The 23,392-nt window shown below is 42.6% G+C and overlaps 1 long non-coding RNA gene across 2 annotated transcripts in view; it reads right to left on the reverse strand.

The window, feature by feature from the left end:
* Positions 1-18,952, reverse strand: part of LOC125961039 (uncharacterized) — a 164,493-nt gene extending 145,541 nt beyond the window's left edge. For both annotated transcript variants that reach the window (XR_007471336.1, XR_007471337.1), the window contains exon 1: positions 18,536-18,952. This is a non-coding gene — a long non-coding RNA (uncharacterized LOC125961039). The remainder of the gene's footprint in view (positions 1-18,535) is intronic.
* Positions 18,953-23,392: the final 4,440 nt, after the last annotated feature.

A 23,392-nucleotide genomic window follows, 5' to 3' on the forward strand; every position in this document is an offset into this window, starting at 1 on the left:
GCGCAGACAGAAGGAACGCTTTTTCCTCCCATGGTCAAGAACAAGGCTGCATTGGCTACTCGGCATGTAGGGAGAATATAATATCCTCATTTTGCAGAAAACAATGCAAGTTATGGGGTGTTATACTTTGATTGGACTTACTGTTCAGAGTTATTATTTTATTAATATTCAGTTCCTAGGATTAACACTAATTCCCAGGTAACACTTATCATGGTCTCCTGGAGAGTCCTGTCTCCACAGCAAGGACACCTCTTGCAAAATTCTTATTTAATAATTCTTGGTGAAAGACACCATCATTTGTTCTCCAACACCAATTACAGGCCTTTAGCACCCCTGTTGCACCCACTGCCACCCCGGATGCCCTTGCCCTTAGTCACCTTGGTTCCTCCCCATGTGGGAATCAGTAACATCAGAGACTCAACCCTAGCTCTGCCTCCATGTCCTTGGCCATGTGGACAGGAGATTTTCTATCAATTTAATGGAGGATGGAACAATCTGAGGACCCATGTCTTTTGACATTACATGTCAAACACTAACCTGGGCTTCAATGAAAAGGTAATTGATTAAACATAGCTCATGGATATAGTGTTTGAAACATAAAGAAGACCTAAATCTTAATCAGAAATCTATGACCAGTGAGGGTTTACCGGATAGAAAATCTTTGTGAATTCAGACAAGTAACATTACCTGTGAATGTAACTAACATGGGGAGATTTTCAATGAAGACCATCACTGAGGAAGCCGCCTAGAAGTCACAGGTAGAGAAATGACTGAATGATTATTATGTGAGCAATTTTTAACGCCTCTCTTTCCTTGTCAATAGCAGGGATTTCATGCTGGAGAAGAGCCCACTGAATGCAATGAATATGAGGACATGTCACATACAACAACCTTAACTCCACGTGTGTTACACTTTCAGCCTGAATGGGAGAGACTTCAGCCATTATTCATCACTGAAGTAACATAATCAGAGCTTCTGCTCTGAATACTAGAGGGAAACCATGCAGATCTCAGAATGTGGAAGGTTTTTAGTCACCCTCCAACCTTAGACAACATGAGAGAGTGCACTCTGGAGTGCCTCTTGCAAATGTGCTGAACGTGGGAAATAATTCAGCTGAAGCCTCGCATTTATACACCAACAGCTCACACTGGAGAAGACGAACCTTATAAAGGTAATGCAGCGAGAGAGCTGACTTTTATTCACACCAATAAACTAACACGGGAGAGAAGCCCTATGTTTGGAATGACTGTGGAAGAACTTTCAGTGACCATCCAACGCTTCAATAACATGAGCACATTCACACAGGAGAGAAACCACAAGGAATATCATTTATGTGAGAAAACACTTAGTCAAAGCCATAACCTTAGTCATGGGGGAGAATTCACACTAATGAGAAAGCTTACAAATGCAATGAATGTGGAAAAGCCTTTAAACGCAGCTCTCACGCTTACACGCACTAGAAAACTCACAGGAGAGACACCCTATGTCTGGAATCCATGTGGTTCAGCCTTTACCCAGAGCTCCCACTTTTATAAACACCAGAGAATTCATACCGAGTAGAAACCCTGTGTCTGTAATCAAGGATATTGAGCCTTCAGCCAGAAATTATCCCTTTTAAACCACCAGGAAAGTCATGTGGAGAGAAACCCTGACCCTGTAATCATGGTGGAAGAGCCTTCAGTTGGAGCTCCAGCCTCAGAATACACAGAGAACTCAGAGTGGACTGCATCACTGATACAGTAGAGAAGACATCCCAAGGTTTACTATGAGGAGAGCCCTCTAGGGGTAAACCATCTAATCACTGCTGTAGAAGAAATCCGATGAAATGAATGCTACAGTTCCATTAGTCATAGAGTCATTAGACATGAGAGGGTTCACACTGAAAAAATAGTCTCAGTGTAATGAAGGAAGGACATTATTCAGTGATTTCTTATTCCTGACTGAACAAGAAAGTGCTCACACTGAGGAGATGCCAATTCTAAAGACAATGTGGAAAATCTTTCACTTGCTATTCATCAGAAAACTCATACTGGGAAAATAGTCTATAAAGAATGTGTTAGCATGCAATTGAGCCAATAATTCAGTCCTTCAGCAATTGTCTTATTATTAAATATACAGTATAAAGATGTAGATGGTGAAGGGGTTTGAGAAGTGCTGAAAGCAATATTCAGTATCAAGTAAGAAGAAACGAAGCAAACCTGCTTCAGTAGATCAGGATTTGCAAATACATAAGCGCTACTGAGTGGGTATGTGTCATTCAAAATCATGAAATATTATGATAAGTAAGAATGAATCCTGTTAATACTCTGTCACTGTTAATCAGTTAGACACTTTCTGACTTCATAAAATTTTAATCATAATTACAAAGACTGGGATCAGTCAGGAAACAACGATGAAGGTTAACTGAAAATGTAAAACATAGTATGATGTGTGTTAACTCGTAATTAGGGTCCAAATATCTGTATACGCATTCCGGATGAATGCCTTCAAGAATAAATACACACATATTTTGTGATTAACCTCTGCTGCTTCAATTAATTCTATTACTTAACGTTCATTTACTATTTCTCGTATGACTTAAAAAAAGTATACATTAATTATATTTAAAGAAAGGTGAATAACTGTGGGTACACGGACAGGAAAAACTCAAGAATTCAAAGTCAGATGGTGGTTTAATCCCTACATAGCATTTTGTAGCCAAGGGTTTCTTTGTTTGTTTTGTCCAAGAAGAACAGATAGATATCTTCAGGACTGAGAAGGTGAAAGATCTTTGCAGACATAAAAAGAGTTCTACTTTAAGAATGTATTAGAACATTGAGGGGTGCATATACTAAATCATGTAAACACAAAGGAGATCCCTCACAAAGCCATTGGTAAGTTTACCTTTAAAGCTTTACTCTTTGATGTAGAAAAATGGTACTAAAAAAAGTTCCGGGAGAAAGATCACCATAGAGACAACGTCTATTTTGTCAATTAAACCTTCAAGAAGGCTAGCTAGGGAGAGCGTACAGGCTGCCTGATGAGTTCTGGACCTTTTTCAGTTCAATTTCTTTTTCTTTGTTGGCCAAAACATTCGTTATAGCCCTGAGGTCCATTGAAGTCTAATGGGTTGAGAAATGGTATTCTGGGGCCTATAAAGCCCATCATGGAGACTTTCCTAGCATTCCAGAGGTTAAGACTTCATCTTCCAATGCAGGGAGTGCGGGTTTGATCCCTGGCTGGGGAACTAAGATCTCACATGGCTCACAGCCGAAAAACCAAAACATAAAACAGTAACAATATTGTAACGAATTGAATAAAAATCTTTTAAAATGGTTTTTAAATAAAAATCTTTTAAAATGAAAAAAAAGTCTTAAAAAAATTCCTTTAGAAAACCCATGATGTTACCTGCAACATTACTGTGTGTACGTGCATCTGAGTGCACACACACACACCCATGCAAGGGAGTGACACTGTAACAACCATCTGATCAAAAGGGAAAATGCCATTTAGGAATTATTAGCATAAAGGATTCATGCAGGAGAAAAATAAGCTAAATCACCCTGTTCGTTCATTTATAAACTTTTCAATTATTAAATATTTAAAGAGAACTTCCAACATTTCAGAACCTGGATTGTTATGATGATTAAACTGTAAATAGCAGAAGGCCTTTCTCTTCATAGAACTCTATATTCTAATGTAGGTAATAAGAATCATTTGCCAAATGAAATTTCTGACGTTAAAAAAAAGACATGTTCATACATTGTATAGTCACAAAATATCACTACTAGTCTACAATAAAAAGTTGGCACTTCATAAAATAAAATTGACATTTAAAACAGTCTCAATTCTGGAACTTTGAAAAGTTATATATTTTTAGAAATACTGGTCAGTAAAAATATTTTACAAAATTCTCAATTTTGGAAAATCTTCTCTACATGAATTGGGGAGAGCAAAGCTAGGTTTCCTGTCTTAAGAACCAGGTTTGCTCTTCTCTATATTCCAAAATAAGTATTTTTTAAATTGTCAGAATTCAAAACTATATGTTTGAAAATCAGTACCGATTTTTATAAGGATAAAAATTCCCTGTACGTGCCTGTTAAAATTCCTTTCATTATCCATTTTATTCAAAATTCAACCGGATACCATTTTAAAGGATAACAGACAAGAGGATTGCTATCTTGCTCTTTATATTGGGCTCTTAATTTCTTTCTAATTTTTTTGATAACCCAAAGCAATCCAAAATAACACATTATTATCATAAAATCTAGAATTTCCCAGTGTGTTCTGTAGTGTATATAGTCCCAATGCGATTATATACACTCTTGGTAAATTTGAACTTAAATGTATTCCTAAATACAAAATAAAAATCTAAAACTGCATTTACCTATATGTTTCATTATGCAATAATGCCCTTTTAAGAAAGAAATGGCTTCCCAGATGCAAGAATACCTGGAAGTTGCATAATATGTTCTCATATTTAATAACAGAAAATAAGGTAATAAGTGATTTTTTTGGTCGTTATACATTTTTATATTCTTATATAAATTACATATTCATTGTTTCATCAATGTGATTGTTTTCTGGTTTATTTTACTCTAGTGTGAATTATAGTGCATTAACTCTTGATAGTTTTCTATTAGAAAATGATTCTTGATGAAATTCTCCGTGATCAATTAACTTTGGTAAACACTGCCACAGGCAAGAGATGTCGCCAAACCAAAATTTAAAGTAAATACTTTTATGGCTTACAATGTTCTATTTTGAGGCTCAGAAATATCTAGCAGTTTATGCAGTTGATGTTAATTTGTGTGGGTGCTAGGTTTTAGTTATACTAATTTGTGATTATTTCTGAGATGAAAATAAAATTATCTGCAGGTGGATTCCTTTCCTCAGTGCAGGAAAAATTGTGAATTAGTGTTTATTCTAACTGAGATTACTGAGAGTAATTTAACATATTTACATCTACCTAAAGTTTGTTTCCAGGGAGAAAATTCGCTAAAAGTTTAACTGTTTTAAAAGTATAAATCCCAGCATATGAGTGTCAAAAAAATTTTTTTTCCCTCTTTTCTAGAGCAGGGGTTGGCAAACTTGTGTAAAGGACCAGATAGTAAATATTTTAGATTCGTCATAGGATGTCTGTTATTTCTACTCATCTCAGTCATTGTAGCCAAAAAGCAGCTACAGTAAAACGTAAATAAAGGAGTATAACTGTGTTTCAATAAAACATTATTTATTGACAAGGAAATTTGAATGCTATATAATTTTTGTGGGTTGCAAATAATCTTTTTATGAATTATTTTCAGCCATTTAAATATATAAAAACCACTCTTAGCTTGCAGTTCCTACCAGCACAAGCTGGGTGTGGAATTTGGCCAATGGGATGTAAGATGCCATGGCCTGTTCCCTCGAATTACAGTGCAAACATCCCTCCTTGGAGACCAGCATTTCAAAACGAATTGATTGTACTAGCCCTCCACCAGAAAATATGAAAACTACAATCAAAACAAAAAACAAGTTACCAAAATCTGCCCAAGATGGGAGGGGACTTATTCCTCCCCCAGGGTGCCCCCCCTGCTCATGTATGGTACCCTTTTCTTGGCGTCCCCAGCCACCAACAGTGAGTGAGACTGTCCTGACCCTGTGCTCCCTGTCCGGCCGCATGCATGGGACCAAAGAGTTCAGAGCAATAGTTATTTGCTTGGCACAGATCCTCATCCATCAATTCACCGCTAACTTCTGTGGCTCCCAGAGGGACAGAAAGCCGCCTTTCCAGCCCCACCCCTGGCTTGGAGTCCAGCCGCTACGGGTCCACCTTCTCTGAGGGCTAATGGCCAGAGTCTGACAGCTGTTGTGGGTTCTGTGCACCCAAAAGTGGTTGCGGCAGTGACCTGCTTTTCAACCTCACGGCCAACACCAGCGGATGACTCTGACATTTCAAGTCACCAAATATCTTATTTTGGTAGGGGACAGAACATCTTCTACAAAACATTTATAAAGAACATTTCTGTTGCCCAGGATGGGAAATCTGGGCCTTTTCACACCAGAGACAAAGATCAAAGAAGTAGCACGCGGGGTGCAGTAAGTAGTTGACCCCCGCGCTGTTGTTCCAGTGCCGACCCTGCGCGCAACGTGCAGCCAGCGAAGCGGCCCGGCGCTGCGTCCTTCGGCTCTTAAGCTACAGACCGGGAAGCACGTGGAGCCAGAAGTGGAAGCGGCCCGGTGTCACAGGACCGGCCAGGAAAACCCGACGGCGCCTCTGACGTCAGTGTCTCCATGGCTCCGCCTGCAGCTCGGCCGGCAGGTCCAGGAAGGAGCGACCGTGTGTCGGGCGGAGCACACGACAGGGCTCCAGGCTGGGGCGGCGATTGCGGCTGGGTCCATCCCCGCACGAACTCCCACCCCCCTCGCTGACGTCGCAGGTGCTGGATGCGTGGCGGGAGACCTGGAGGCGGCGAGGAGAGGAGCGTGGCGGCCTGCAGGCCCAGGAGACTGTCCCGCTCCTCTGCGCTCAGGGGAAGCGGCAGTCATGGGAGCACCACGGGCGGTAGAGCGGGTCCTTGGCACGGCAGAGGGTTTCCCACCGGCCGGTCTCTGCCCCGCGGGGCCGGAACAGCACCCGCTTCCCTCCCTAGGGGTACATCCCAGCCCGCTGTCTCTGCCGTCGCCGAGGGAACTTGGGGTCGGAGGACAGAGAGAAGGGGCGTGATCCCAGCATATCCTCTGGCACCCGGAGGCTGCCTCGTCCTCCGCAGACAGGGGCCTGTCCCTGATCTTGGCGGCGGGGCCCAGGGCCTCAGACGCGCCGGTGCCCTGGCCCTTCCCCAAGCAGAGGACCCGGTGCTTATTTTGAAATGTATAGTAATTCCAAATTACTCTGTTGTGTAACAAGAAGTAACATAGTGTTGTAGATCAGTTATATTTCAACAGCCAACCAACAAGCAAACAAACTCATCCAATAACAGTCCAATTTGTGGTCCACAGAGGCAGGGCGTGGGAAGGGGTGGGACTGGATGAATGTGGCCCAAACTGCAAGCGTCCAGCCGAAAGAGAGATGAAGTACCAGGGATGCAATATAGCACATGATAAAGATAATAAATACTTCTGTCTCCTACACATAAAACTGGTTATGAGAATAAATTATAAGTGTTCCCATCACAAGAAAAACACATTTTTCTATTTCGCTAATTTTGTATCTATATGAGATGATGAATGTTCACTAAATTTAGTGTGATAATCATTTCATAACATATGTAAGTCAAATCATTATACACTGTAAAGTTACTCTGTGCTCTATGTCAGTAATATCTCAGTAAACCTGGAAGAAGATAAATGATTAAATAAAATGATGCTCCATTGAATCTCGATTAAAATGGATGCTAAATGGAATTTTAGTGGGCATGTGCAGCAGTTTTTGTATTCTAATAAAAAACATTATTGATTTTCAAAAGTGTATTTTGTAATTGAACAGTTAATTTAAAATACTTATTTCATAATATTTTGAACAATTATCTTGGCTGTTAGAATGGAAATCTATCTTTAATCTTCCCAAATCTTGCAGAATAGCTTTTCAAAGGTTCAGAATTTTGTAAAATATTTTTTTAAAGCCCAGTCTTTTTGACAATGTTTGGCCTTCCAAAGTTCTATAATGACACTGTTATAAATCTCAATTTTATTTTATAAAGTGGCAACTTTTCTTTGTAAATTAGGAGCAAACATTTTGTAGTTACACAATTTGTAAACCCTTATGTATGTTTGATTTTCAATATCAGAAATTTTATATTGCAGTGTATTTGAATTGACTGTGTTAGAATGTAGAGTTCTACGAAGATAGGAACATTGTATTAGTTACAATTTAGTCCTCATAACAAGCCAAGTTCTGAAATCCTGGAAGCTTTCAGTAAGTCTTCATTAATAATTGAAAATTTGATAAATTAATGACTAAGGTATCTTGGATGCTCTCTCTCCTGATGACACATTTACACCATTGATTCCAGACTCACATTTTCTCTTTAGGATCAGATGGATGCTATATGCTCTTTCCCTTGCTTGCACGTTTGTGTGTGTGCGTGTGCATGTACACAGACAGGAGCACAGACACACAAATGTTGCAGGCAACATCCCATGCTTTATAGACCCCTACAATACCATGCTTTCACCCATTAGACATCCGTGGACTTTAGGGTTATAATGAATGTTTTTAGGTCAACAAAGTAAAAGCAATTTATCTGAAGAGGAGCCTGACCTTATCAGGAAGCACCTACCCTCTCCAAATCTGAAAATGGAACTCTCCATGTCTGCAATGATTTGTCTTATTTTATCTTACCTTATTTTATTTATTGGGGGTATAGTTGCTTTACAATATTGTGTTTCTGGAATGATCTTCCACCTTCTTGGTTCTGACATATCTATCTCTTCTAGGTGGGGGAAAAACATTTTGGATAAAAAATTCTGTTGCAGGAATAAATCCCTGCCTGACTGAATTCTTGGAATTTTCATGGCCGGGTCCACAAATTCTCTAGGACTAGGACACCTGTGAAAAATTAAATGTATTTGTAATTCAATTTTAAGTCATGAGAGGCACATTAATAGAAAATATAAATGGAATAGAATAATTGAGGCACCAGATTTTACAGTGTTTTGAGACAGAGGCCTTCTCACCTTGTGAGTTCATCAGTGTGAATAAAAGTTAAGGCTCTGCTGAAGTGTGTCCCACATTTATCACATTAAGGGTTCTCTCCAGTGTGAGTTTCTGGTGTATTTAAATATGAGGCTCCAGCTAAACTATCTTCCACATTTATAACATATATAGGGGCTCACTTCAGGGTGAGTTTTCTCATGACATCTAAGGTTACAGCATTGTCTACAAGCCTTCCCACATTGATGAGACCTGCATGGTTTCACTCCAGTCTAAATTATCTTATGTTAATTCAATGATGAATAAAGGCTGAAGGCTCTTTCAAATTGATTGCAAGCATAGGGTTTCTGTCCTGTGAGAGGTCACTCATATGGCGTGATAGTTGAGTTCTATGTGAAATCTCCTCATATTTGTTACATTCAGTGGGCTCTTCTCCAGTGTGAAGTCTCTGCTATTGATAAGGAAAGGAGAGACTGTTAAAAGTTTGCTCGCATAAAATTCATTTCTATACTTCTCTACACATGAATTCTAGGCTGCTCCCTCAGTGATGGTCTCCACTAACGACCAACCCCACCATGTTACTTATATTCACATAGAGTCTCACTTTGCTGAATTCACATAGATTTTTCTATTTTGTAGCCTCTCACTGCCATCGTTTTCTGATTAAGTTTTCGGTCTTCTTTATTTTTCAAACACTATATACACGAGCTACATTTAAGCCACTGCCCTTTTGAAACTCAAGGTACAGTTTTTTGGGGGGGGAAAATGCTTCCAAATGCAAACTATTCAAAAGCCTCTGCCAGGCCAGGGTTTAAGTCCACTTTCAGTCAGATGGTTGGGCTGAATTCCTCTTACCCTAAGATCATGTCTCTAATGTAGACAGCGGGGTTTATCCCCATAAACTTACTATTGACCTTCAGATAAATGGCTTCTTCCTGAAGCTACTGTCTGTGAACATTTTTAAAATGTTGATCTTTAACACAGAGAAAAAGTATGAAATGGAGCAATATATAAGAAATTCGAAACCTATTATAGGATATTGACAATTAGAATATATCTTTAAGGGTAAAACAAACGAAAACTAAAATGGGTGGGATGTTGGCGAGATAAAGATGATGAAAAGCACCGAAAGGGAGGGACTGAAACAATGGGTGCTGCGTTGACTTTTAGCACCAGTAACAACAGAGCCATCATTTACTCTAAGGGCAAGGAATATGCAGAAGATTAGATTAATAAGATTGATGCGTTCACAGAATTATGACACTATCGGAGGGATTTTTCCACATTGATTTCAACAAGATTCCACAGACATTTCACTTAAAGAAACCTGCAATTGACATTATCCCAGTTCTGGATGAAGTTCACAGTCACATGTCTTGAAAGTCACTGATTCCTAAAAACATGCAGGACATTCTGGTTCAGGCTGCCCACTTTCCCCAAATATTTAGAGGTGATGGTCGAGGGTGACAGTGCTGAAAAAAGGCAGCTGTGTGTATCAAAAGCTCAAACCTGTTTGACATCAAATCCAATGTTCTTCTGGGCTGACTTGGCATATGCCTTTCAGGTGCATCACAGAGATGGGCACACTCTGAATACAGAGTGACTTTCTTGGTAAAGGAGCATCACATGAGGGGTGATGTGAAATAACCTGCACAGTCCACAGAAGAATGTTAACTGTGAGCTGACTGGCAATTTAAAAATGTGTACTTGGGAATTCATAAATATCCCTGCTCTCCACTACTTTCAGTTAAATCTACAGACTTAGCACAAGACAGGCAATATACATGTTCCGTCACTTATCAGCAGTGACTACAGCAAAGTATTCCCCAATACAAACCTCACTGTTCTCATGTGGGAAATACTTTAATAACCTCTCAAGAGAGTTGAGTGATTAAATGAGCTGACATGACATGTTTGAACATAACAAAATCCAATAAATAAAAGCTACAGGTGAATTAGTCATTAAAACGTCAGAGGGCCTTGATGCAATGTCCACCATTTTGTGTGAGTGAACAGACTGTATATACAACTTGGGGTCCGCAGTTGCTGCCTACCTAACCTCGACACAGACCATGCATTCATCACCAGATATGAGGACAGACGGGCTCAACTTTACAAGCCAGCGGTCCTGGGGTTGCCAAACTGTAAGACGATCCCCAACTGACCTTTCCTGTGGGTTGAGGTCCCTCTTTCTCTCCTCGTTTCCTGGGACCTCACCACTTTGACTATCATGGTCTCTCCTGTAGCTTCCTCCTTCCTGTCTTCCCTGTTCCGAGACTAATTGGAGACTCTCGATGGTTCAGGCCTCTCCAGAGCTTCACATATGGCCACAGTTTTCTAAGTGTTCCTCTACCTACTATATCCTACTCAATGCACCAATTAAGGAAAAAATGCTTTCTGTAAAGTGCTTCCAGTTTCTGAACAAAGGTTCCTAAACAGGGGGAAAATGGCTGGTTTGGAACAAGAATGAAAGGGCATATTTTGTTGTGACTTTTTAGAGTTTTCAAAATAATCAATTGTATTCTCAAAAAACAGATTAAAAATTGGAAAAACAAAGAATAAAAAGCAAATTTGGCTCCACTGTCCTCTTTGGGCCAGTCCAGCTGAAGGGCTTCTTCTCTTTCTCCTGCCCCCTCAGCCCAGAACAGACCTCTAGCTAACATCTCTGACCCTGGACGTATAGATCTCACCTGTTCACACACCTCCTCCCCTTCCAGACCTTGAACTTCTGCTCTTGCTCATCCTTCCACTTGTGTCCATCACATGACAGAGCTCACTGCATCGCAGACTCGCTTATGGAATGAGTCAAACCCCCGTCCAACCCATGGCTGAGCGGAGAGAAATACAACCTCTCATGTGCCCTCTTTACCAACACAGCCTTCATGGAGTCTGGAGCACCTCGGTGTAAATGTTGGAAAGGAGATGGTTGCTGTATTAGCCCTTGCTCTACTCCACGATACTCACAGAGATGCCAGACGACAGGACTAGTGCTCAGAGCCTTGACTCGCACGATGATACACTTAGAGCCCTCAGTCCAAGTGGTGACCCCTTCTATCCACCGGAAAGAGAGTTACCATACCAGGAGTAAGAGCAAGTCCTCACTCACCTGGGGACACATTGCCAAGAACTCAGCTGCTAGTATTCTCTCTCAGAGACACTGTTTACTCTAAGCAGGCAAATCCAAGGAAAGAGAAGAAAGCCATGACACTTGAATCCTATCTAGAGTTTTCAGACCTAACAGTCATGAAGCCATAAATCTTCACCTGGGAGTGAACAACCACCCCACCTGCAAATGTGAACTGGCCTATGAGAAAAGAGGAATAATCTTGTTTCCCACGGTCAAACTAAGAAGGCTTTGGCTACTGCTTCTCATAAGGGAAATATTAGTATCCCAAATTTATTTATTAGGAAATAAAAATCAAAGAGATTTTAAAGGTAATTAACCCATGATATTCCAAGTTATTAGTCAGTTTCCTCCCTCGCCCCAAATGCTAGGAGAACCTCCAGTGCACTGACCCCACTCTCCTAACATGTGTGCCAACCGTCTTCATTTTTATTCCAAATTAATCAAATCAAGTAATTTCAACATATAGTTATGAAGACCAACAGTTTCCATATTCCTCTTTCCATATTCCTTCCAAATTCATCACATTTGCTGGTCAAGATTCCAATCTTGGAGGGCTCCAAGTACCTGCTTCTTCCATGACTGAATCTAACTAGGATATTAAATCTGGTAGGGTTCACAAATCTCCAAACATCTTTCAAATATCGCTGGCCATTGTACTATATCTAGATGATTAAGTCTTATTCTATGCCTCACAAATATTTCAGACATTCTTCATATCTTTTGATTTTTAATCGTTCTCAGTACTTTCGCCACTTTCCACAAAAGGGACCATCTTCTACTAGACAGATTAATCAGATAATTTGAGGAAATTCTTCAGCTCACTGTCACAAAATCTACAAATATTCCTCACGGTTTATTCCCAAGCCCATAGTAAGAATTGAAGAATCATCTCTTCCTTGGCCAAGCCCAATTTCTCCAATTGTATTCTTTTCTCTCCTGCCTCCCTGGAAACTTCATGTAATTGATTATAATCTAATTATTTTTTACCTTGGTATTAAAATACAAATGCTCTAAAACCCTAAAAATATTTTCCTTGAATGTTTGATATCATCAAACAACACCAGTCCTTATATAAAGCCACACAAAACCCACAGCTTGATGGACTGTTTGTAGGTTAAACATATTTATATAAAGACTAATCCTCCAGCTGCAATTCTCTTCCCAGAACTGGCCACAATTCACAAAACAGTGAGACCTCCGGCCAAGGCATCAAGACTGCTTTTGGAGATTTTTAGAATATTAGCAAATTAAAGGAATCTCTTATACTTTCCTTACATGTATCTAAGTGGTTAACGTGTTGAGAAGGAAAAGTTTATGTTAGGGAAGTTGTTCCTTGATTAGATTTATCCTGATTGGCATCCAGATTAAAGGAGTTCTTTCTTTATGATTATACAATATATAAGGTTATCAGATCTATTAACAGGAGCCCACCGACAATTCTCTGCCTGATTCTATAGAAAGAGACTAAAACTTTGAACTCAGAAGTGCGGTAGTTGCATACTTAAGTAAAGACACAAACACAGTTTTCCCACACCTTTTGTTTCTGGTGATTACTAAATAAAATTTTCCCCAGGAGGAATCAAAGTCATTTATTATTCAAAGAATTATTAATTTAAAGATAGTTATTTAATTTGATTAAAGAACATTGGTCACAGGCCATCTGAGAGTAGATTAGGTTACTGTGTACGTGGAATTTCTGTGCGTTTACAATCCTTATGTAATAGTCAAGAGAAACTTGCTTTATGACTCTACGGTTTCCTTTTCTGCAATTGGTGCAGAGAGGAAAACAGGAAAAAAAGAAAAGAAAAAATAGATGAGTAGAGATATCGCGAAATATTACGTGTGTTGCCTGTAGGTTCTATTCAAGACAACAGAGAGAGAAGAGTTACTTAGGTAGTAATTTAAAGAAGGAATCTCTGAGGCACTGACATTTAACCTGAAAGTGAAGCAGTATAAGTGTAGCTGGAACTATGTATATGTATATCAGGGAGGAGATGAACAGAGACAAGAGCGCTCATCGTAGAGATAAAATCGATGCTTTGTTCTGTTTGTGTGGTTCTGGGACGTTATGTCAATGACTGAGCCCCAAATAATTAGTGGAGCCGCTATGTGAGACTGCAGACGAGAGGAGTAGTAGTTTTTATTTGGGGAGGAAGTTCCTGGCTTCTGTCTGATATACATTTCATTGTAGGTGTCTGCTTCCCATGCAATTATGGATGAGACATCAGAAATGAAATCTAGCATTCGTTTTTATGCATTATTATCATAGTGGTAACAGGAGAAGACTGAATAATTATAACAGTTTTCGAAGATGGTGTATATAGAAAAAAGAGAGAAGAGGGCTACAATGGAGTCTTGAGATGTTGAAATAGTATTGTTTGAGGAGAACTGCACACAGTACACTGGCAGGAACTGACTAGTTTAAAGGCAGTGGGGAGTTAGTGATGTCAGAGGACTTTGGAAATATAAATTTCCTGACGGAGGTCATAGTCCACTTCTGCTTGGGTCCAAGTAAAATACGAGAAACATTCATTGTATTTAATCACGGAGAGATAACTATAATGTTTTAAAGGTTTATGTATACGCAAGTCAACAGTAACAGGGAGATCACCCCTAGTAAATCAAACTGTGGGAGGGGTGCCCAGAGATTGTCACTAATCCTGCACTATTCTTTCAGTTTACTTTGGAAAGAGGAAATTCATTGGGCAGGAACTAGAGATAAATTGGTTCAGAGATTTTGTTTCAAGAATGAAGAAACTGAAAAAGATGAAAGGGAATGGACTGGGAAGAGACGGGCGTTAGCTGGTAGAAGAGCTTCAGTTTACAATTAATAATAAAACAACCTCCAGAGAGCAGGAGGGAAGGGGATACATTTGAGAAAAATAGGTTTATCCAGGAGTAGAAATGACTTTCAGTTTAAGCAGGAGCGGCACGCCAATGGGTGAAGATTCAGGAATAGGTGTTGACTTCATGACAGTGAGCTGACACATTTCTTTGAATATTCTACTTCATCTGCATGGTAGGAGGTGAACACACTGTTGAAAGTGAGGGAAGGTGAGAATTTCAGGGATTCAAAGAAACAAGGGGAACATTCGAAGTGTGTGCAAAGCATGGGAGAATGGTTTATGGTCACGTCCTGGTAGGATGCCAGATATTTATAAAACTCATTGGGAGATATGTATGATAGATGCAGCCATAGGAAGCGGAGTCTTTTTGTCATCTCTCATTGGGGTCTTGATCATCAGCTGTGCTGAGAGGTCAGAGGGACCTGAGAATTGTTCCATAAAACTCAGGAGACATGGGAATGATCGGGAGACTGGGTCAATGCAATGGAGGATTCCTGTGTTTGGAGAACCTAAGCACGGTAGTCATTGTGTGAATAGACTGGAGGGGAAGTGTTATGAAAAGAGGGAGGATTCCAACCACTGATTTGATAGGCGACACATCCAGGTGAAACTTGAATCTGGGATCCACACCTCAACACCAGCATATTTAGGAATTTGAGATTCAGAAACAGCCTGAGCTATGTTTGAATTCTAGCTCTGTCATTTTCTAGCTGCATGATCTTCTCACATAAGCAAAATTTCAGAACCTAGCTTATGTTACTTGTTAAAAGGTAACTAATCTGTAAGTAACAGGGTTGTACTAAAGATAAATGAGCAAACGTAGGTAAATCTCAATCACAGGGTCTCAAAAGGAATGTTTTCTCTTTTCAGGGTCTCAGGATCAAAGGGTTGTGATCCACCCCTCTTCCTGACACATTATCGGTATTTGTCTATGCAGTAGTTAATGATTAACATTGACTTAGGTAGCACTTGACAGTTGACACATACTTTCCTATAGAAAAATTATGAAGTGAAGAATGTTTCTCCCCATGACATTTAGTAGGACAGAACTCCACCTACTCTTTCGCTAATGTATCTGAATGTGTCGACTAAATTTCACCCTAAATTAAACTTCACTCTATATTTGATGAGCGTGTCTGCCCTGTGTGGATTGTGGTACCCAACAGTGGGCTTATGATGTACGTACTCCTGCTGCTTTCCTGTGCAAGGGGTTTTTAGCCTTGATTTGTGTGACAAGACCTTCCAACAAGACATGAGTCCCTGGATTGTTTTCCCCACCATGAAGTAGATCCAAAGTGGCCTGGCCACATGGTCCAAGGCCATGGAGGGCAGCAATAGGGTTGAGGCCCTCATGTTGCCTGATTCCCACATGGGGAGGAACCAAGGTGACTGAGGGCAAGGGTATCCGGTGTGTGGGGAGAGGGCACAGCAGGGAGAGTGGGGCCTCTGAAGCACTGGGGCGGGTGTTGGAGAAAAAATCCTAGTGCGTTTGATCAAGAATTATTTCATGAAACATTTGAGAGTGGTGTTCTTTCTGTGGAGTCAACATTCCCCAACTGATCATTTTGCGGGTTTCCTGCAGTTTGGTGTAACTCCTAGGAACTGAACATTAATGAAATAACTCTGAAAAGGTAGCTCTAATAAAAGTACAACACCCAAGGATTTTCATGTTTTATGTGTAAATGAAAATATTACTGTCTTGATTATGTGCAGTAGCCTACACTGCCTTATTGTTGACCCTGGAGAGAGGGGGGTTCACCATATCTACACATGCCTGGGGGTTAGGTGGTAAAGCTCATTCCCTGGTGAGTGGCTGGGGATTCATGCCTGGAATGCCTAACAATGTTTTAAATGCCTGGGTTCCCTTTCCTCATCTTTACCTGCTCAGTTTTTCATCTGACCCTGCATAAGTATGCAGAGGCGGACAAGTGTTGGCTGAGTTCCTTACCATGAAACAACAGGTGAGAAGAGACTTATTTTTATTGTTGAATTGGTCCGCCTTTTGCCAAATGGTCAGGTTTCTCCTTTTGGCCTGGATCTTCTAAGTACACCCATGAAATACTAATGCCAGTTATGTTCACCACCCTTTTAGGGAGACTGATGTGGAAATAATCTCCTTCCGTCATTCACACCCACTTGTTCCAGACTCCATTAATGCTGTGACTTCACAGAACACATGGGAGAGATTTTCACTAAAAACAATAAATACAGCCCTTAGCCTCAGTAAAGAAAAATTCCCTAATTACCATGTGAATGGCTACAACAACCTTAGGTGTGTGGTTAACACAGGTGATAGTAATGAGAGAAACAAGTTTGCAGACCGGGGGTGGGGGTGGGGGGTGGGGGGTGGAGCAGATGTGAAAGGTGCTGGGGTGGAGGTGGATGCTGGACAATAAAGTGTAATGAGGAATTATTTACTATTTCTAATTTTTAAAATATTAAACTTTTTATAGACTATATTTGAACATTTTTAAGTCTACAAAAGAACATAAATAAAATTTCCTTCCTTCACAATAACTCAATTATCCTATGTGTACTTTTCTTTTTAAAGAGTTTCCTATTTATTTATTTATTATTTATTTTTGGCTGTGTTGGGTCTTTGTTGCTGAGCACGGGCTTTCTCTACTTGCTGCGAGCGAGGGCTACTCTTCGTTGAGGGGCACGGATTTCTCATTGCCGTGTCTTCTCTTATTGCTGAGCACGGGCTCCAGGCGCGCATGCTCAGTAGTTGTGGCTCACGGGCTTGGTCGTTCCGCGGCACGTGGGATCCTCCCAGACCAGAGATCAAACCCATGTTTCCTGCATTGGCAGGTGGACTCTCAACCACTCCGCCACCAGAGAAGTCCCTCCCTATGTGTTCTTCACCTTTGTTCAAACTTGAAAATTGAATGTAACATATGCAGATTATTATTTTCTTATTTGTAACTGTGTATTGAGGAGAAAGTGTATGATAGACAGAATGAAATGTAGGGCACTGGACAGGAAATGACACATTAGGGAGCTCGAAGCCCTCACTCCCCGCCAGTAACATCAATACAGCAACCAGGATTTGTCAGCACAGGGGACCCAAGAAGTGGCAACAATGATCTCTTTACTGCTCCCACCACTCTCAGACCTGGCAGGAGTACAGATTACCTGCCGATATGTGTGTGTGCGTGTGCGTTTCTTTTTTCTTGGTGCCACAGCTGGACTTGCTGATTGAGACTGCGTGTTTTAAGAAAGCAATGGCCATGTTGCGCTAACAATACAGTGGACCCTCCATCGCTCTTGCGTCTTTGGGAGTTGAGTGCACACAAAATTTGTATGATGGATCCAGGAGCGAACTTCCAGTTGTCCTCTTGGCTCATACCTGCTATGTCAGGGGAATGTTCTTCCCTTGGGAAATCAGCTCAAAGCTTTTGGAGAGAAAGGCCGCACAGGTGTAGGTTGGGGCCAGCAACCTTCGGCATGGACGACTGGGCAAACCAAGTGAATTGCTAAGGGTTCCTGATAGGAGGAAAGAGGCTGAGGACAGAGGGAGGCCAGGCCTGCAGAGTGAAAGTTCTTCTTGCCTGTAGGTAGCTCTGGGTGTGGGTGGAGGAGAGACATTGAGGGGCTGAGATGCCAGCTGCCTGTCCCAGGACTGCAGAAGGAGGGGGCAGAAAAGCACGAAGTGTGGCTCATGTTTGTTTCTGACACACTCATCGTTCTGGTTCTTGACTCCAGGCTGTAAGGAGGAATTTACTCTTGTTTTGCAAAGTTGCTTTACCTATTCCAATCCTCTACTTTTCCATTTACTCTTTTCAAAAGATATATATAAACTCGCTATTTTCATTAAACAGCTTGTCATCAACATTTTTTCCAAGTCAATACCTATACATCTAGCTCATTTAAAAAAAATATCAATAAACCAAACCACAAAGTGATAATACTGTATTGTCTGAATGTACTTGAAATTTACTTACCTGGTCCCTCTCAATGGCTGTTTTCTAAATGTTCTGTTCTTAAGTAATACTGATATCAATATTCTTAGTACACATGTATTTGCACAAATGTTCCCACCTACCCACTTCTTGTCATTTGACTTTGCTTGTGGAATATGTAAAGATCAATTAGGTGGTCAAGTTATCAGTCGTTTCCTTTATGGCTTCTGGGCCCCGGTTTTTATGTTTTTGTAACATCTCCACTCTGCAATTACAGAATAAAATGTCCGTGTTTTCTATTGGTACGTTCATGGTTTCAGCTTACAGTTCACGCAGTCCATCCCCCTGCAGAATTTTCCTTGTTTACAGCGGCCGGCGGCCCAGGAATAGCGTGAAGAGCGCGTCTCCTTCGCGGCAGCCTCCCGGCACCATCCTCCCAGCTCCTCATCTCCCGTCTGCCGCCGGGGTCGCGCCGTGTATTGCCGAGACGGGCGCTAGCTCCGAAGCGGTCTCCCCGAGACGAGCTCGGGCGTTTGGGCGGCCGGCACTGCACCCTCGCCTTTCAGCGATCGGGATCCGGCCCGGGGACGTTCGAGCCGGTGGTCGGGCGCCATCTGGCGGCCGCTTTTATATCGTCCCTTGTCTCCGGAGCTTCGGCGATCTTCGCGAGGGCTGACATTCGGACACCGGGCGCGAGGCAGCGTTCCGGGACGCCGGCTATGCGTGTGGCGACTGTCCCGGTGGTCGCGGGGCATGGGCTCCTCCTGCGGTCGCTGGAGATTGGGTGTATAGATTTTCGAGGCTGTGATCGTTGCCGCGCTCCCTAGTGGGGTGTGAGGGTTGCCTGGCTTGGTCGACCAGCAACCGCCCGTGACCCTCCAGCCACGGGAACTAAGCGGACTCGACCCTACCTGGGCCGCCCGCCGCGTTGTGAAGGGAGAGGGTCATGCGAGCCCTCCGGAGTGCCTGAGCCTTGATGGTCCGTCCTTCTGAGTCACTTTAGGAGCGTTCATTTTCTACCACTTCGGTCCACCAGCGTCCCACTCCGGACGTGGGGAACGCACCGGGCACGGGCGTTGAGGCCGTTGGAGGGCCCGATGTGCTTGTTGGCTGGCGCGCTTGGGTCCAGGTCTCCGGGGCATGGGCGCTTGCTGCTCTCGCGGGATTTGGACGGCCAGACATGTGTAGTGTGAGGCCGGCGCTGCGCTCCCTAGAAGTCGTTGAGTGGTGGGTCTGCTCGGTTCGACCGGCACTCCCTTGTGTCCTTTGCGCGTGAAACGCTAACATTGAAGCACGTTGTCAAGAAAGAGTATCCATCCCCGGAGTCGTCCATGTGGCCCGGTGGTCGTACTTCCGCTTTCCAAGTGTTGCCTGAGAGTGGCTCAAAGTCTCCTACGGACGTGGACGCCTCCAAGTTTCCACCAGCCTTCTCTCTTGATCCCATTCGCCCTTATTCCCAAATATGTTTTTCTCCGCAGTGGGTAGGCCCCAAATGGCGTAACGGGGAGGCACTGGAAGTGCGACCCAGGTCTTCACGTCCTCCTTCCCACGGGACCGCCACGCCCCATCCAATAGGACGCCCGGTGCTGCTTCTTGGCCGCCTTGGGGAAAAGGTGCGTCCCGGTCCGCGGCCGTGGTGGAGCTCCTCCCCTGCGGCTACTTTCTCCGAAATCCACGAGAAGCGGTCATGGGGCTCCGCAGACGGTATTCCCCTGCAGGCCGAGCTGCGTCTACGGGGAGCACCCGGCGTCCTACTTCTGTTGGCCTCGTCGTCGAAGCGCTTGTGTGGACCAGGTCCTCTCACCACAGGTGACAGCAACTACAGTCGCGGGTGAGAGGTAGGGCGCCCCAGGCGCAGCCACGGTTCCGCCTGTGGCTTGGTGGTTGGAGAAGCCTAACAAATGCGGAATGGGGAGCTGCCTGGGGCGTCTGGTGATGGTCGTGAGGAGGCATGAGGCGATGCGCGGTTGTCAGAGAGAGGCTCCTCGTGAGAATCTCGTACCGGAATGGCCTCTGAACGCGCGTGTGGACGAGGAGACAACCCGGAGAGAGAAATGGACCTGTGGTGGGCCAGAGGGGATGAGTTCGGAGGGGTGGAGGTGCACCTTCTCTTCCGTGCCATCCAGATGTATCCCGGTGGTTTTTCCTCCATTTGGTTGTTACCTGGCGTCCGCTGCTGCAAGGACGACTAGATGACCATACAGCGTTGTCCTGGCAAGAAACAATTTCAGTGACTTGAGAATTTGTTTGAAGATCCATTAGCGTTAGACACTGGTGAAGTGAGAAATTCTGAGATCTACAGAACTGAAAATTACTATTGTCGTTACTCAACAGCATTGTAATTACCATTGCTTGTAATTAGTGATAAAACTGAGTAAAGTTGAGTCACACAGTAGCTGATTAATTGGAGATGATCAAAGCGGGGTTTTCAGTATTTCTAAATCCTGCTCAATGGGCAGAGGGCAAGGTGGAGACAGCAGGTATGTGCCAGGTAAGGCTGTGACGTGTGTGAGAATAAAGAGAGGTGCTGAGAAGATTATGGAGTGTTTCTGAATGGTACAAGAGGCTGGAAGGCATTCTTAAAGATATGTGGGGGGGCAGATCTGATAAGTTGCAGTTTACAGAAAGAGAAAGGCTCATTGCTAGTCTCCACAGAAGGATTCAGCAACAGAGTATCTTATCAAATGCTCTGTTAAAAACACTCCAGGTTATAAATCCTTTAGAAACATACCCTGCACATTTGCTAGCAGCAGAATTATGCATTGCTGCATTGTTTGTAATATAAACAGATTATTGAATATCAGCGTGCATCCCAACGTGGATTGGCAAAGTGTATTATAGTACGTCATCCATTCAGTGCATTGTCATGCAGGAAACGATGTCTTGATAGAGGATAATTTGCAAGATACTGTCAAATGAATAAAAGCAAGCTATAACAGCACCGTGCCTAGTGTTCTACTATTTGTGTTTTTAATTAGGGTGCCAAGGAGAAATGTATATTCATATTTGCTTGTATGCACATAAAGACACTCTGGAAGTTTGCAGTGGGAAACCAGATACATGGCTACCTGTAGAGGGCAGGGGCACCTGGGCAAAGAGGGGGAGGCGGTGCGGGGCACAATGTAATGCAACTTTCAGGACCTTCAACCATGTACATTACAACCTCTCTAGAAAGCCAAGAAATTGAATTTTTTAAACCTCCAAGGATTAAAATGCATTTACTATTTCTACCAAGTACATGTCAAGTTTGTTTCACCATGGAGCTATGCCTTCTCTAAAATGTCTACTCAAGCCTTCCATGGTGATTTTGACTATTTTCCCTTACTTTGGTAGCAGACAAAGAAAACCAGGGGAATCAACGGCTGTGTAGTTCATCAGCCCCTGCAGTGGCTCCCCTGCGTTTTTCTTTCAAATACTTTATACACTGTGTTTTTTGGTGCTATTTTCGTAAGTTTTATATGCAAGAGAGGATAGAGGAGAAATAAAGCTGTATTAGGGTTTTGCTAGGGTTGCCAGAACAAGATAGTGCAGACTGGGAGGCTTAATTTTCTCACAGCTCTGGAGGCTTTGAGTTCAAGATCAAGGTGTCTACAGGTTCAGTTTCTTCTGAGGCCTCTCTCCCTTGCTCGCAGGTGGCTGCATTCTTGCTGCATCCTCAGATGGACATAACTCTATGAGCTGAGTGTGCATGGCTGTGTCCTAATCTTCTCATAGGGGGCACAGCTCTGGGTTAGGGCTCACCCTTGTGACCCATTTTAACTTCATCACCTCTCCTAAGGCCCTATTCCCAAATACAGTCACATTCTGAGGTACAAGCGTCTGGACTTCAATATGTGAACTTATAGGGTTTCAGTTCAGACCTTAAGGGAAGCTGCTCCCTGTGGGTTGAAGCAGAAATCTCAGAGGAGAGAGGAGTCTTCCCATATGGCCTAGAACTTCTTGACACAGCCAAGTCATGACCCATAAGCCTGAAACCGTGGTTTTGCATGTCTCTGTGACAGAGAGTGGAGGTCAGGGAATGAATAAGGAATTATGTCCTCAGTACATTGTCACTAAATATTTCTGCCTTTTGGAGGCCAGGTGTTCACAAAAGTAAAGAAGTTGTTTTGCTCAGCAAGTTCTCGGCCACGGAAGGTACACAACGCACTGAGGAGTCAGCCTAAGTGTCTCCCATATCCTGAGCAGGCCACGGACACAGGAGCAGGAAACAGCCATTAGAGGCCACAGCCTCGCTGGGAAGCAGGTGCATCACCAGTTTAGCTCAATCAGATCTGTGTTCTAGGTGCTGAGCTTGAGGAAGGCGTCAGTCCTGGGACACTGTGGACACGATGCAGAAAAATTACCTTAAACCCTGAGTCCTACTTAAATAGAAAAACTGTGAGATATTAATTCTTATTGCCTCCACTGAGCTATAAACTTGGTGAAGGTGGTTATGTTATACGTTTCACCTCTTAGTCTCCAGAAAATTCCACATGCTGGAATCCTGGAGACTCTCAATAAATATTTGTTACTTTAATGTGTGGTGTGGGAGAGAGCTGATTTTTCTTGAAGAGTCTTGTCCTATGATCATTTACAAAATCCAGAACACTTGGGAGATATGTTCTCCCTTAAGTATCTGATGGATACTGTGGACCCTCCACCTAGTAATGCACATGCACAGACACAAACACATTGCTGCAGTCGGCCTCAAGTGTTCTATTTCCCTCTTTTCAAGCTCATAGACCAACCCTTTAGCCTTCTATATATATGGGCTTTATACTCGTTTTGTGTGTGTGGGTGTGTGCGTACATCAAGAAAGAAAAAGTTAATGGATTTGAAGGGAGAGAACACATCATGTAGCTCCTGCCCTCTCTCAAGCCAACCCGACAGCAGATAAACTTAGGACATAGGCATTCTCCA

This window comes from Orcinus orca, chromosome 14 (genome assembly GCF_937001465.1).
Source record: "Orcinus orca chromosome 14, mOrcOrc1.1, whole genome shotgun sequence".
Lineage (NCBI taxonomy): Eukaryota > Metazoa > Chordata > Mammalia > Artiodactyla > Delphinidae > Orcinus > Orcinus orca.